This window comes from Adelges cooleyi, unplaced genomic scaffold (assembly GCF_023614345.1).
Source record: "Adelges cooleyi isolate 19-005CV unplaced genomic scaffold, UGA_ACOO_1.1 ACOO_flye_CR_arks_rails_tigmint_CR_PRNA_30, whole genome shotgun sequence".
NCBI classification, from domain to species: Eukaryota; Metazoa; Arthropoda; class Insecta; order Hemiptera; family Adelgidae; genus Adelges; species Adelges cooleyi.
Genome location: NW_026095971.1, coordinates 175,050 through 190,877, shown reverse-complemented (window position 1 = coordinate 190,877; position 15,828 = coordinate 175,050). Strand labels below are relative to the sequence as shown.

General features: G+C 34.3%; 1 protein-coding gene across 2 annotated transcripts in view; it reads left to right on the top strand.

The window, feature by feature from the left end:
* The window catches only part of LOC126839354 (serine/threonine-protein phosphatase 2B catalytic subunit 3-like), a 54,298-nt gene that overhangs the window by 1,057 nt on the left and 37,413 nt on the right, over window positions 1-15,828 (top strand). The window lies entirely within an intron of this gene.

The following is a 15,828-nucleotide window of genomic DNA, read 5'->3' as shown; positions in this document are numbered from 1 at the left end:
GCATATTTAATTATCGTCGACACACTATGAATGACCATGTCGTAGCGGTCGTTATCAAAACGGTCGATTTCGGTAAGGTACACCAGTGTACCGTGTAATATAATACGGCGTACACGCGAAACGGCCTCATCTCGTTATCTGTGTCCTATTCGCGCCAGTGTGCTGTGTGTGTATGCGTTAAAAATCAACAATTTTCTGATAACAAACAACTACCGCTCTCTCTCCCGTTCCACTGGCCCGCTCTACACGGATCCTCACTCACTGCGACCCGGTTGCTTTCACCCGACAGCGCATTAATCTATTTGTATATTATGATATACGATAACCAATAATAATAATAGTACATTTACAACAATCACACGGAATTTTTCAATATATTACAATATTATTATTATTGCTGTTGAAAAACAATGTTTACACCATGTTGACAAATGTGTCTGTAATGTTATAAAATATTATTATCAAAATTATTATTGCTATCCGCACGACTAGTTTGCGAGAGGAAAACAGAACACCGAGAAAAAAAGGCCTCCGTTTATTTATTAGTTATGAGTTATGACATAAGGTCGTTATTCCGCTGTGCAAACGTCACCAGGGAAGGGATGCCACCGACGATTCGTATAGTTTTTGCTCATAATATGTATCTGTAGATCCATCAACATCGGTAATGGAAAATTGTAACGAAAAAACCACTAATCTCTCCCTCCATTTTATTCGAATTTACATCTTATTGTTCGGTAAGCAGCTGTACGTCATAATGATATGGTAATTTATACGCGATTGGAAAGCGCGTAAAACCTATGTAAAAATACGCGTGAGTGTGTTGATTGTACACGGTACGGTGGCTGGCCTTCTGCCGTCGGTTTACGGGTAGAAGTTTAATCCTATTCTAAAAATAAAAACCGATAATGCAGAAATGTAATTCTAATAGTGGTCGTCTTGTCACAAAATTATTGAGACGTGTCAATAATAATTTTCCAATTATGTACTACCGCTCTGATTTTCTTATCAATTCATCATCATCAATACTGATATTTTTTTTAAGCGCGTCACCGTGTTTCTTATTTTTTTAATTATTTGCCGGAAATAACAATATGATACCGTGACGCTGCCATTACTTATTGATTTCGGTCGTTAATTAGATCACAAATATTGTGTAACTAGTCTTTAAGTACTCTAACACCCCAGCATACAATATAAATGAAAATTACTTTACTCTAAATTATGCAATTCATCAGTAATAGCTTGTTATTTGCATTGCTTAAAATATAAAGCCTTGAGGACGTATGTTAAAATATAATCAAAACAACCTTTATTTAAAAAAAAAAACTGAAGGTGTGGTATTTTAAATAGTAAATGCTTATTTATGTGCAATCTTACCTACCTAACGATTCCCGAATCAAAAAATAAATTTTTCAAAATGTCTCGTGAGTATTATATTCTTAACAAACACTCAATGAATCAATTACCTTAATAAAGTCAGTGCATATCCATGGCACAGTGCACTTTTTAATGAAATTTGGTAGTTAGTCATATATATACATGTATGTGTCATTGTAAAATTGAAATTGTAATTTGTGTATCATTATTGGAAGTCAAAGAATACAATTTGTGCTGCTATAGTCTATGTCAGTTTATTAAATTTATTATAAATGAAATGATAAAACTTTATACATTTCCAAACGTTATTCCTGGAAAATATCAAATGCACTTTTGTGTTTTGATATCTACACTGTGATGTACTACACTTATAAAACAGTTTTTGGATTTGAAATCTAAAAATTAGACTGAAAGTAGATATAATATACATTTTAGAAACAGAAGTCTATGTCAAAGTTGTTTTTTATTGAGAAAATTTAAAAAGGAGTGCAATTGAAAAAAATATGGTCAAATTATTAATAAAGGCGACATGGTTTATAGATGATTATTGAACAACTACTGATTCCGAGCAATGAGTCTTTACGGCAATGTATACAGTTTTCGATCCGTGTGTTGAATAACGATGGTTTAAATATCGGAAAGAATCTCCCCCTTTAAAAATCCGATCATAAACAACTCTTCACCAACGCAATCCGATAAGGTCTATCTAAAGCTAATTCCTCTTGTAGACAGCCCTCAAATTGATGAAATTCTAACGTTAACTTCACAACAAATTAAAACTACAACAACCTTCAAGGCAAAGAGTATCCTGACGAGAGATGGTTTGCGCGAGCCGAAGGAAAGTAACGGTTTTGTATTAATTTTTTTACTTAAAATTGTTTAAGCCGCCTTCTCCTTTTTTCGGTTATCTCTTCGCTCTGACGTCTCGACAGTGAAACGCCGTATACAACGTTTGAATAATGAACAAGTCTTTTGAGTTATTATCGCCGAGTCGGATACATTTATTCTTTATAGACTACCAGAGAGAAAAACAACAACGTACCGCTTTAAAAAGGCATTATTATTTTTAGCGACGTGAACATTAATTGTTTAGTATTTGGTATTGTGTTTATCCTCTTCTACCATAGTTCTCGACAAGAACTAAGCTCTTAAACGTACACGCCAGAGAAGTTTTTTTTTTACAAAATTCTTTAACGACATTTCATGTACTTCTTGAGCCGCGTAAAAGACAATATCGGCGAGAATAATAATCATCGCTACTATGCAGTACTGTGTAAATTCATACGATTTATTGGTTTAACATGGTACTTCACCCGAGTTCTGTACAGTATGTCGGTGTCACTGTACCAGCACATACCGCTGACAAATGGTCGACCAATATGTGAAGGTGGACAACACCGTAAACCGCATGCCTAGGTTTCACACCGCTGGTATAATGTGCACAGTAAGGTATTAGCGCGCAAATCCCCGCCACTGTTACCACTCTCAAGTCCGAAATGGTCGGTTTGTCCATTTTTTTGATTGTCAAACAAATTGATTAACAAATCGCTTATCTACGATTAAATCTTTGTCGATTTGTATAGTTCGATCTAGACAAATGTCATGTTTTAGTAATATTTTTAGTTTGGCGTAGAACATTGTCCAGACCACGTAGACCGTCTAAGCCGCCCATATATATTTCTTAAGTGTTCCACTACGAGGATGCTATACCTACCCATATTTATTTAGGAGCAATATTTTGCAAAATCTCCATTTAAAGGTTAGACAGTTATGTGTATTAGGTTAGTAATTAGAACTAACTTTTTGATAGTTAATTTATTTTTTGGACAATCACATCATCTTTAAAACAATTTTTTATCTAAACATACATAGCAGAATGCGTTTTACTCGGTTTATAGCGGGTTTAGAGCAAAAACACCTATTCAAAATCTAAAGATAACTGAGGGCAGAACGTTAGGGGATTTATAACTTTTAAAGATTCTCCAATATTCAATGACTAAAATCCTACTTTTTTAACTATATATTATATAGTATCTGTAAGTTGTAACGTTGTTACAAAACAAATTTCGTAAATAGGTCAACGTACTGCCTTTAGAAATGTTATATACTTTCGATTTAGTGTAGGTTTTGAAATTCTAAAACCACTCAAAAGCCCACAATATTTCCGTGACCGTGTTATTTTAATAAAAACATGTAGGTATAATACATTCTCTTAAGTTCTTTCATAGAGCTGGATGTCCTTCTATAAATTCACTTTTACATTTTTGAAGTAAAAATTCTTATGCCGCCCCGAGTCCAAAAATTGTTATGGAAGTAGTCCCTGCCCGGAAGTAAGAGTTACGGTTCTTAATAAATAATTGAACCAGTGTTAAGAAATATTTTGATAAAAATAAAACTACACTTCACCCTTTCTCGGTTCTCCCACCCTAAATTGTATACTTTAATAGCTTTAAAAGTAACTGGTTATCGACCAGTAACAATTTTTAGAAAATCATTTTTAATTAATTATCAAAAGTTGATAGTGCTCGGAAAATAAAACAAATACTTAAATAATTTTATAATATTGTAGATCATGAAATATAAAAACATTTTATGTATGGTAATTTTTGCCTTTTTTGAATATTTCGTTGAAATATCTGCTGTAACGTGAAATTTGAATGACCCTGTTTATTAATTAAACGTCATATAAAAACCTTGGTGGTTTTGCGCGGACCCGTAGTTTCGAAAATGTTTTTCCGTGGAGCGGAAAAAAGCTAAAGTTTTTTTAAGAACTGGGCAGTTTCAGTCGAATCAGTAAAAAATTAAAAAAAAAGTCAATACAGTGTGGTCGGGGCATAGCGGGGACGGAGAGGCCACAGGTCTACAAGAATTATATTATAACTGAAAGTGATAAAATCACTTTTAAATAACGCTTCGATGCAAATCTGTGGATAGTAAGTTTTTTAATTAATTGGCTAGTCTATTATATGTACTTTTATTAGTAGGTAGTCTAGTAAGTTGATAGCGCGCTCTTGCTCGTCGTTTTTTGCTCAGAGATAAGGGACTGTTTATGAGTGAACCCTTACTAATGCTGCTTGACTGACTAGCATCGATTGAATGAGCGTAGTTGGATTATTTACCACGTCGTTCATGGCCAGACTTTTGACTAATTTATTATTGTTTTATTACACCATAATTATTGTTCTAATGATCACTTTAGGATGTGACGAGCTGTTTGAATAAATACTAGAGTATTTTTGTTTTGTCGGTAGATAAGATAGGACAAACAAAATCAACAACAACATTAAAAGAAGAAGTGCACATATTCAACGTACCATATTATTAATATTATTATACTGTATTGTATTTTAAGTACAAGTAATACAGCAAAGTGTTAAGTGTATGTAATAGTACTCGGCCAACGAAAATGTGGTTTGTTATACGACTACCGGTCTCTATATAATATTATTGTTTGTGCTGAACGCGAACGCCAAGTGTAAAATTATTTCTTATATAACGGTATAAATATATTACACGAGTAAATGTCTCTTTTTCCTGTCCATCCATTTCCGAGTAGCCAATGTGTGGAGTATACTAAAACGCCAATTGGCCATTTTGTTAAGTATTTAACGACGTGTTTGGTCGATAAATGACTTCAGAAATTTGTTGCAGATTATTTTTTTTTCATTCGTTATGTGTATAATATTATAATAACAAAGAAAGTTAAATACTATCTGTCTGCCTGTGTGCGACTCTTGGTTGATGCATAGCCTCCACAATGTTCTAACCCCGACCACCACAACGCTTATTGTGTTTTTCTTTGATTCCATTTGTGTTTATAGTGTTATCTTGTGTTTTGTTTGCGCATTGCGGTGTTTTCGTCCCCCTTCAATCCGTTTATCGTAAAATCTATTGGTCTTTCCTGTTTATTATATGAAATGACAAGTCGGCTTGATAACAAAAAATTGTGTTCTATTTAATGGCTGAATTGGAAATATTTTATAAATCAAGATACTAGGTTATTGCGAATACAATTTTGAATTTTGCAATGTAATGCAAAATTTGAGCTTGTGAAGACCGACCAGTAAACTTTTATCTGCAATACCGAAAAGTTACTTAGTACATTTAAGTCACTAACAGCTACAACAAAGCAGGCGCCACTAACCTAATCTTATGGGTTGATTGGTTATGTGGTCGAGAATTTTAAGACTTTTGAATGAAATACTATTAATGTTGTATTCTCGATAAGATAGTCGCTGACAAGTATAAAACTAGGTGTTATGCTAATATGATATTTGTGACATCGATGAACATTATTATGTGAACTTATGTTTTATTTAAGAGCTCCGAATTAATGATTACTCCGAATTACTCGGGCAAAATGTTTATTTATGTATATTATTTCTATGAACGAAAAATTACAGTGTAAGTTCTTATTTTAAATATCTCTTCACAGTTCTTAGTTGTCTTAAATATTGACAGTATTTTTTTTAAAATGTATGATAATATTATCAAAGACGAGGCAGACGCCCTTTTGGCCGGGTAAAAACAACTGAACTTTATTTTCGAAAAATGAACATTAAATATTATTTCTTTCAAGCGATATTGTGTACATATAATTGTATTTACAAATGTGATGAACATGTATAAAATTAAAGTGGACGACAATAGTTACAATATTTTGTAGCATCGAGGGAGCTGTATTCCAAAATTGTAACTGTCCTGACTGTGGGCGCAGCCTGTATGGAAACTCGTTTATAAACGACGTGACGCGACTACACGCATGGTATGGTACGGCATACTAAATTTAAATGCGACCCTGGCCAACGTAGTAAATGAATTAAATTACTCCTGCAATTTTGGCAATCAGGACGAATTTTGGCGCTAACAGCAGGTGTCGAAAACAATAACATGTCGTCGTTGTCCGTATCGCTTAATCATTTTTTTTTTTTGCGCTTTCGGCGATCTCGGCCAATTTTGTACATAACTCCGGTAAAGAGTATACAATAATGGTAGAAATATAAAATACAATAATAACACAAACGATGAAGTCCAATTTGAATACATCACCGGCTAGGCATTGGTCACGGACTCGTAACGAGACAATAACAACTACACTCGGTCGCACACATAATGTGATATTTATTAGTGTTCACGTTATACATCCAATGGTAATTGTTGCTTAAAAATGTTGGCTGCAATTTTTCGCCGCACACAAATGTGTCATACGCAGCTAAGCTTACAATTTCCTTCGACACGTGTAACAATTTTTTCAAGAAATATTTAACAGTTTGCAATTTTTAAATCTGTACTTTTGATATTTAACATGATGTTATTTAAATTTTTTTTAGGAATTCTGCTCTACATTGCAAGCTATCTATATTTAAATTATAACGGCCTTGGCGTATATATATTTTTTTGGATTCATTTCATAACGCGGAAAATTAAGATTTTACTGTTTTGATTTTATTAAATATTTTTACTTATAACGCATCATCTATAGCAGCGGTTCCCAACCTGGAGGTAATTACCCCCAAGGGGTAAAACATGATTTTTTTAAGGGTTAAGACTAAACTATTTATTTTTATTTATTGTAACAACTACACATTTTATATCCTATTAATATACATTTTATATTATAAAATTATATCAAACATAACGACCTATTGAAGTACGTGCAAGAGCCCACGAAAAAGATGTGGACTACAAAAGAACGGGAAAATCAGCCGTAGCAGAACACGTGGGTCAAAAAGGTCATAGCGTAAACTTTGAAGAAATCAAGGTCCTGTCCCGAGAATCCCATTACTCGAAACTGAGGAAAGCCATAGAAATCGAAAAATGCACAACAAACTTCAACCGACAAGATACATGGAAACCGGTGATACATCAATTAAAAAGTGGACCAACGGGACGAAGAGAGCCGGAAATACAGCAAGAAACTATTGATAACGGAAACGAAAATCAGTCATGCGGCAGCCGGCCAAAGCGAAGGGGCGTGGCCGTAGAAAACAGCTGACAGCGGCAAGCGGATAATGCGGGGGGGGGGGGTATGGTATATAACCTACGCCCACGGAAACGAATCGGTCAGTCTGCAGGAGAGCGCGGTACGAGCAACATCGAACCACAGCCCTGAAGATGGAACGTGCAAGTGTTCCGAAACGTTGGCGAACTAGTCAAGACATCCAAGTGGGTGTAACCTCAAGTCATGTAAACGGTGTAAATTATATCAATATTTAACTTAATGTTTTTAACTATCCAGTTAAAACTGTACGCTGGACTATAGTTAGTCCAGCGGTTCCCAACCTGGGAGAATAACCCCCCCTTTTTGGGGAGGGAGGGGTATTTGTTAATATCTAACCTGATTTATGGGTAATAGTCTCAAAAAGGTTGGTAACTGCCGGTCTAAAGAATACGGAACCTTATTCAAAGTGCATTATTTTATCATATCCCGACTCATTCAGCAAAAAACACTCGGTTTTCAAAGACCTAGATTAGGACCTAAGGTGGTCTAGGTTAGATACCTAACCAACAGATTGTGGTTAATCGATAAATGGCTCTTGATATGTTGATCAATGTACATTACTGTGATCCGGTGTTGGTGTAGGGGCACAATAGTTTCTTGTGGGTAAACGTTATTGCATATCTAACGCGATAGAGAATTTTGTTTGTTTGTTAAAGCTCTGCTGGTGTGTATGACAAATTATCAGTTTACTCGCTAAAGCCACTTTGACTTTGATTAAAACATCAGTCACACGACACAAAATGTCTAATGTAGTCTGCAGTTGTATGTATATCCTTATATATTTTAATATAAAAACGAGGTAGAAAATCCAGAATTGTACAAATTATAAAAATGATAAATATGTATTTCTATTATATTTTATTATGACAGTAATTGTTGCCGGTGCGCGTTGATATGTATGGCGATAGCGTGTGACGATCAGGAAGAGATGCATTTGCATTTATCCTCGCCGAAACTTGCTACATTAATTAATTTGCATGTAGTTCATCTATAGAGTCAACACACTTTTTTGTCAACTACTCGAGTATATACTCTAAGCAAACCAGGATTTACATTGTTCTTATCTGTCTATTGTTTAACTTCGTGTGTGCTATACACTTGCTCACTCTTTTTCTTTTGGTTCGGCGGCGTACAAGGAGTAATTTAATAAAAATTAACTTTGAAAATAACGTTAATAACTTTTATTACCACATTTCTAAACGCAGATTCACGTGCCGTCTACTCGGTAACTACTTGTATGTTACGATTTATTTTATTACGAACATATATTATTATTACAGTAATATTGCTACAGTATTATTAATGGTGAACATGGTTGTTTATTGTAAGTTTCGGCGGTAGAACGTGATGCAGGGGGAAAAATCGCCATCGTCACCCTCTGCCTCTTTAACAACCCAACCAGTAGAATTAGCGTTAATACTATACGCCTCTCTCCGCCACTAAATACTTTTATTGTTTTTGGTCTTCTATTCTCTCGCATCTTTATTCGCCGTATGCTGCACATTATTATTATCATCGACTCGTCGTTTGCTGCAGAATTATAAAAACAATAACGGTATTAATAATTTTGCTATACACGTACGGTATCGCGTTGCTGTATTATATATTTTGTATTTTATGCTTCCCAGCTAAACAAACAGACTCCTCGACATCGTCGCCGCGGTGATGTTTGAACAGGTTAGCGCACTCCTTTTCGCGGCGGCGGCGGCGGCGGCAGTGAAGGCGGTGTTTGCTTTGGAGCGATAAAATCAATATGAGCAAACAGCAATTGAAACTTCATCAATACGATGTAACGTTATGTATTATACCGCACCTACTGAAACGACGAATCAATCCAAGTGTTCTAAACACACAGCCGATGCGTATTATTCCGTCATTCGTTTGTATTTATTAACGGTTCCTCGAGAGTGCATACATGTCTTTCCATCTCTCTCTCTCCCTCTTCCTTGCCGTTAGATACACAGTAAATATTGTTTCGCTATAAAATGTGGGAGGAAAAAAAATTACTTACATGTTCTCGTCCGTTGACGGTACGGAACATTTTGTTTGTGGCGCACAGAACAACAACCTCTTCACGTGTGAAATATGTAGTTTACCACACACCATCGAATTTAAAATATATAGTTAACCTATATAAAAAAAATTTAAAAAAAATGACCGGGAACAGATTTCGTACACTAAGGTTGTTGGTATGAGTATAGACAAAATGTAGGTCGCGCCTTCTCGTGTGTGACTGTTTTTTTCTCGGAGGTACCTGCACGCGACTGGCACCGGGCACGCCCTGCCAAATCCGATGTATCAAGTCATGCTGTACAGAAATATAAAAACTTTCGTTTGCCACTAAGCTACACGAGTTTAGTCCCGTTTTCGCTTTTGTCCGAAGCACAGACTATTGCCTGTATTATGAGCGTACTATATATTGTTCTGACTTTGATAACTAGAACAAAGAATATTCCAAATGTTAAAACAATTACAATAGTTAAAAAATAAAATCGTACATTATTGTAAAACCAATAGTTACTCAGCTCCGCGTTGAGACTAAAAGTCTTTAAGATATCTATGTATTATGTGATATATTATTTCTAATAAACTATAATTAAGACTCGACCTAAAGCAGTCGAGTTAATTTTTTTTTTTAATATCATCTTTTCATTACATTCAATAATATACCAACGGAGGGAAGTAATGCTCGGGCCTCACTGAACGCATGTAAAAAAAAAAAAATAATAATATACCGAGTGATCAATTTAAAAGAACTTTGCCAGAAAGAAAGAAGAAAGTTTAGTGTTTTTCTTTTAGGATCTTTTGTACAATTTTGCAGTATCTCATATTTTTAGGCTGTTACCCCATCTTTAAGACGTCACAACCTATTTTTTAAACTTAAATCTTGGCTAATGGATAATCTGGATAATACATTTGAAATAGGTAATTACTTCTCAAGCTACAAAAATGAAACACTATAAGGCTGCATCATTCTCGTAATTGTATATCATTTCGAAAACCATTATTGTCTATTAATAATATTGAATAGAGAAGTTAAATTATTTTTTATAAAATTGGTTTTTCTTAGAAATTTACTGTAACATGTTAAATTGATCACTCGGTAATTTATTGTTTTATTTTTTTCACTTTTCAATTCTGACGCTATCGTTTTAAATTGTCGTTTACCGATTACACTATTTAGTATTTGTTTTATTACTTAATTTTTATGGTGTTATTTATTTAAGCAATTATCTACCATTGGCAAACACTATAATTTACTCATACGCCATTCGTAATGATTGTTATCGACATTATTGTTATTATGTTTGTATTTGTAATCGTTTGGAAAACTACTTTATTAATATCTCTATGAGTTTGGTGTTTAATAACATCTACATATTATACAAGGAGGATTTGATGTTGATAATGGGTTTTTGAATATAATGCTATTAAAATAAAGCATTTTTCTAATCATTTATATGGGCTTGAGCATATTTAGTTTACCCGTTAATCACAAATCAATAGAATATATTTTGTTTGGAACAGATGTGACAATTGTCTATATACTGTTTGGCTCTATTGATGTGAAATCACACCGCGTTCGATAGGTCTTGTTGCATATCATTGTTATACTGTAATCACTCATCATATTACTTAAAATTGTACATGTTATCCGTTGAGATTATAAATTTTCATTCGGTTAAACGTGGATACTTTGCGTTTTGAAAATAACTATACGTTTGTACATTTTTTTTTACTCGCGTGCAAGTTTGTACCCACAGATTAAAATATTGTTGAATCTGGAATTTTACTTATGTCCCCAATTATGTATAATTATGTGTTTAATATATAACTGTAAACTTATTTTAAGATTTCAAACCTGTTTGGTATTGAGGATTCCGTACATGATTGTTTTTTAATAAAATCATGTCACTTTATAACCACTTTTGGTTTGTTCCCAACATTTGCTGTTGGTATGGTTTGTTGAAGAACAATTCAATTTTTTTAATTTTTAAGGAGAAACGACATTACTATTATTCTGACCGGCCAAGCGTCATACTGTGCTTAAAACTTCGTTGACCTCTATTGTCCTTCGATTGACTATTGCCGTTTATTAAACGACGTTTGTCAACATGTATGTAATAATGTAATTGCCAAGAATTGAAGAAGAAATGGCCATAAAGAGAAAAAGAACATTTTTGTTTCGATATACTTCTTAGTCGTTAACTACTGTCATCTGTGGTGAATGCGTCTGTGTATTGTGTACACCAGTTTTTAACTAAATTAAAATTCCTCGAACTTGTTATATTAAATTAAGAATATGTATAAAAAATATATGCGCAAGAGGTAGTTTGTACAGGTGTTCATTGCATGTAGTATTTGTCAGAGTTTACACGATCGAGCCAAACTAATGAGTAATGACAAAGTTTCAAAGCTCACAAAACACAACACACACTTTTGTCATGTAAATTGGCTAGTCCGTTTCGTGCTTACTGGCCGTTTGGTTTATTTTACTCCTTTCCAAACCTACAAAAACTCTCAAAACGTTTTAAGTATATCATGAATTCGATAAACGTTGTTCGCAGTTGACTACTAATTCTGTTCAAGTATACAAGTAATACCTTTGGCGGAAAATGTCAACAATTAATATTACAATATTATAGGACGCGCCGGCAGGAGTGCGTTGTAAATCGAATTACGTCGGCCATTATAATTTAAAATATATATCATAGCTGTCACTGGCTCGTCTCTGAAAAAATGTGTCGTACAAAATGTACAATCGCCCAAAGGTTACACTCGCAGTGCGTTATTTGCAGATTTGTTCGCGCACAGAGACAGACCGACACATTACACGGCTCGTTGATTCGTCGTTGTCATGCGATGATAAGTACACAAATCGTATACAAATAAGGTTACATGGTCAAACCGTATAGTATGTGTGGCGGTGAGGCGTTTCATCGTGTACCTGTTAAATAGGTCGACGTACTGTTAGTACGGTCGACAATGTCGCGTAAAAGCTAAAAAAAAAGAAACTAACTAGATCTGTCAAAATGAAAAAAATATCTGCATTATATTTCTGCACGGTGCTAAACAATTTACTAATGACCGAATTTCAATTGAGTAGGTTTCGGATGTATAAAACTAATCGAAAAAGCTTAAGACAAAGGAAAATAGAGTTTTATATTTATCTATAAAAAATGGTTATATTCCTCAGATAACTACATGACAGTACCAACACTGGTTGGCTCCTTCTTACAAATCATCATTCTCTAATATATATATATATATATATTAGACTGGTCGTTAAATGAGCGTTTTGCAAATTTTAATGAGTGCACCTCCCAAGAGGGCTCTAAATAAATTTAAAAAAATCGTCCCAAAACGTCATGCCCCTATCTCAATTTTAACACGTGCCGCCAGGCCCGTACTTTTTCCCGTTTAATTAACACTTGTTTTTTTTATATGTTTGAGTTTTTTTTGCGCAGACGTAAATAACACAAAAATTCTGGTTACAACTTTATTCTTATTGAAAAACCCTCTAATTTAAAAAAAAAAAATGTCCAATCACGAAAAATAAAATGGCGGAACAAATATGGCCGCCTGATTTTTTTTTTATAATTTTTGTGTTAACTGACTCTGAAAACCCCCGAGTAACGAGTTTTAAGGAATTACAAAAAAAAAAAATATTTTACCTGTTGACTGTTGATTCACTCACACATAGCAACCTAGAAACTGACTACGATAAAAGTGTAAATTTACCCTATTTTTGGTGTTTTTCCTTAATTAAAAAAAAATTTGACTACAGATTTTTGAGAAAAATGTATATGTTATAGTTCCATTTTAGATCTACCTTCCGTCTAATTTTCAGATTTTAATCTCTAAAACTTTGCATGAAAAAGTGAAATAAAGAAAACATTTTATCAATTCTAGGGGAAAGGGTTTATAATATTTTTTTGGTTTGTAAATGTTTATCGATAGTACTATGTTTGGAGAATAATTCATATAAATTTAGAACTTTTTCAACTATTTTTAAAAAAAGTTACAAAGCATCGTAATTTTAAGTTGAAAAATGTGTACATTTTTTGGGTGTTTTTCTCGATTTTGATGGGGAAGGGGTGACTTTTTAAATTTTTGTCCCATCTAAGTACCTTCCAGGTATGATTTCTGATCTATAGAGTTGCTACACGAAGAAATATGTTCGGCGGTTTACGAGATATCGTGGGTCCAGACACAAAAAAAAAATATTAAAAAAAACACATCATTGTAAAAACAGTACCTTCTCAGCTCCGCACCGAAGCTAAAAATAATGAAACTCTAATAACAAATGTTTGAATTTTTTTTCATCATTTATTTTGAAAATATTAAATAAAATGTTATTATAGCTTTTTATACGTTTTGTTGTAACAGTTTATTTATTTGTAAAATTAAACTGTTCATAGTTTAATTTTAGTTACCCCACGTCACCTTAACTTTTTTAAATAAAACTGCCTAAGCCAATTTTTCAAATCTTTATGCTTGGGCTTGTCAAAGGTTGTCCGTTTCAGGGTTTAGTGTAACGTGGCTGTTTGGATAGTTGGCTAGGCTAGGCTGAAACAACAGTCTATGAGATTAAATTAGTAGACTCTAAGACGGGACAGACCGCAGCTACACTCAAATAATCTTAAACAGTCGTTACTGTCTGAAAAAATCACATTGTCCTGGGTTATGTTATTCAAAAAAAAAGTATGTGTGTGTTTATCCGTGTGATGCCATGCAAAATAAGCGAGAAACAGACAGTGACAACAGCGGAATATGCACGTCACCATAATAATTTGTTGTCTCGTGTGAAACCATAGTATTGTGAAAACACACCATTGATAGGTATTCATCTAATATTGAGCACGGCTCCCTTCGGAAAGACACGTATAACATATTTATACGTACCATATAGTATACTACACCTATCTAACGTCAACATATATTGACTGTATTTATATTATATTACCCCATGACCCCTACACAAGCCATGGTTGTTCGGCCGAGATGCGACACACGGCATACCGCCCAAGTACTGAAACGCGTGTGCCTCGTTTACATAATCGACCGTGCATTGCTAGCCACTTTAAACGATACCTTCACAAATAAATTAAAACCAACATTGTGCTTTTAAGCATTTATAGGAATTTCCAATTCATTGTTAACACTTAGATAGGTAACTTGTTGTAGTGACTATAAAAGCTATTGCCATTTAGCATTTACGATATTTTAGTTTAATTGAGGGGTAAAATACTTTTTTTATAACTACATTAGTTATACCGATTTGTTTAAGGGCTTTTGGATATAATTTTACTTAATAGTTGTTTATATCTAATTTTAATGAGCCAAAAAAACTCACGGTTTTAAATGTTGATATATTTTTTTAGTCTTGTGTTTTTGGGCGATACAATCTCGGTTTTTTTTTAATTTTTGACTAATCGAATGCAGTTAAAAAAATGGTAAAATATCATATTTGAATGGAATTTTATATGCGCCCTACAAAATTACATCAAATTTTCTATGGAAAACATAGCTCAAGAATGTAAAAAATAAGGACCTATATTTTTTTTAAAAACTTGATTATTTTGAAGAAAAACAGGTTGTATATTTTGAACATGTTTTGTTTTAATTACCGTACATTTTAAAAATGTTTTACAATTATTGTATTTCTTCGAAACGTTCTAGTCTGCGTAGCCGCTCTCTCTGTACAAACGTTTATATATATATATAGAAGAGGTCTGTATGTCGTCCGGTATTGTATAATATAAAGGCTTCTGTTGTGTGTAATATGTTGTGTGTGCAAAGTAGAGGGTCGCGCTTTACGGTGGCGCGACGGTTTAGACTTTAGAGGGGAGGTACAGTGTGTGTGTGCGCGTGTATGTGTGTGAGGCTGACAATCGATAACGCCACCACCGCCGCCGCCGCCGCCGCCGCTGGGTCAACCGCCATGGCAACAGGTACGACCGAGTTCGACCGTCGACTAACGACACGCTAGGAATGCGCTTTGGCCACCCGACGGACGGATGGACAGCAGCTTAGCGGCCTCTCCTGCGGCGCTTTTATCCTTTTGATCGGCCTTTATCCGTCAGCAGTGTATCTTTGCCGCTTACTCCTTAATCACAGCAGTGCACCTGCTATTCGCCAACGACAAGCCATTAAAATAATCTCCTAGCACCCCGTCGCCCTTTTTTCTAATCAACGAAAAATGGCCGCTTTGAACAAATATCAATTTGCGTTCATCATTTCTTTGCCGTGACACCATTTGTTTTTGGTATTTTTTCCAATAGCAGCCCATATCTTTCTTCAACCCACGTACATACGCCCAAGCGAAGTGGATTTTGCTGCAAAGAACAACATTTAAAGCACCTAGGTACATAAAATAAATAAATACAATATTTTTCACATTTTCGAATAGCGAGGACACGGGTTTCTTTAATAGAACGTGTCCT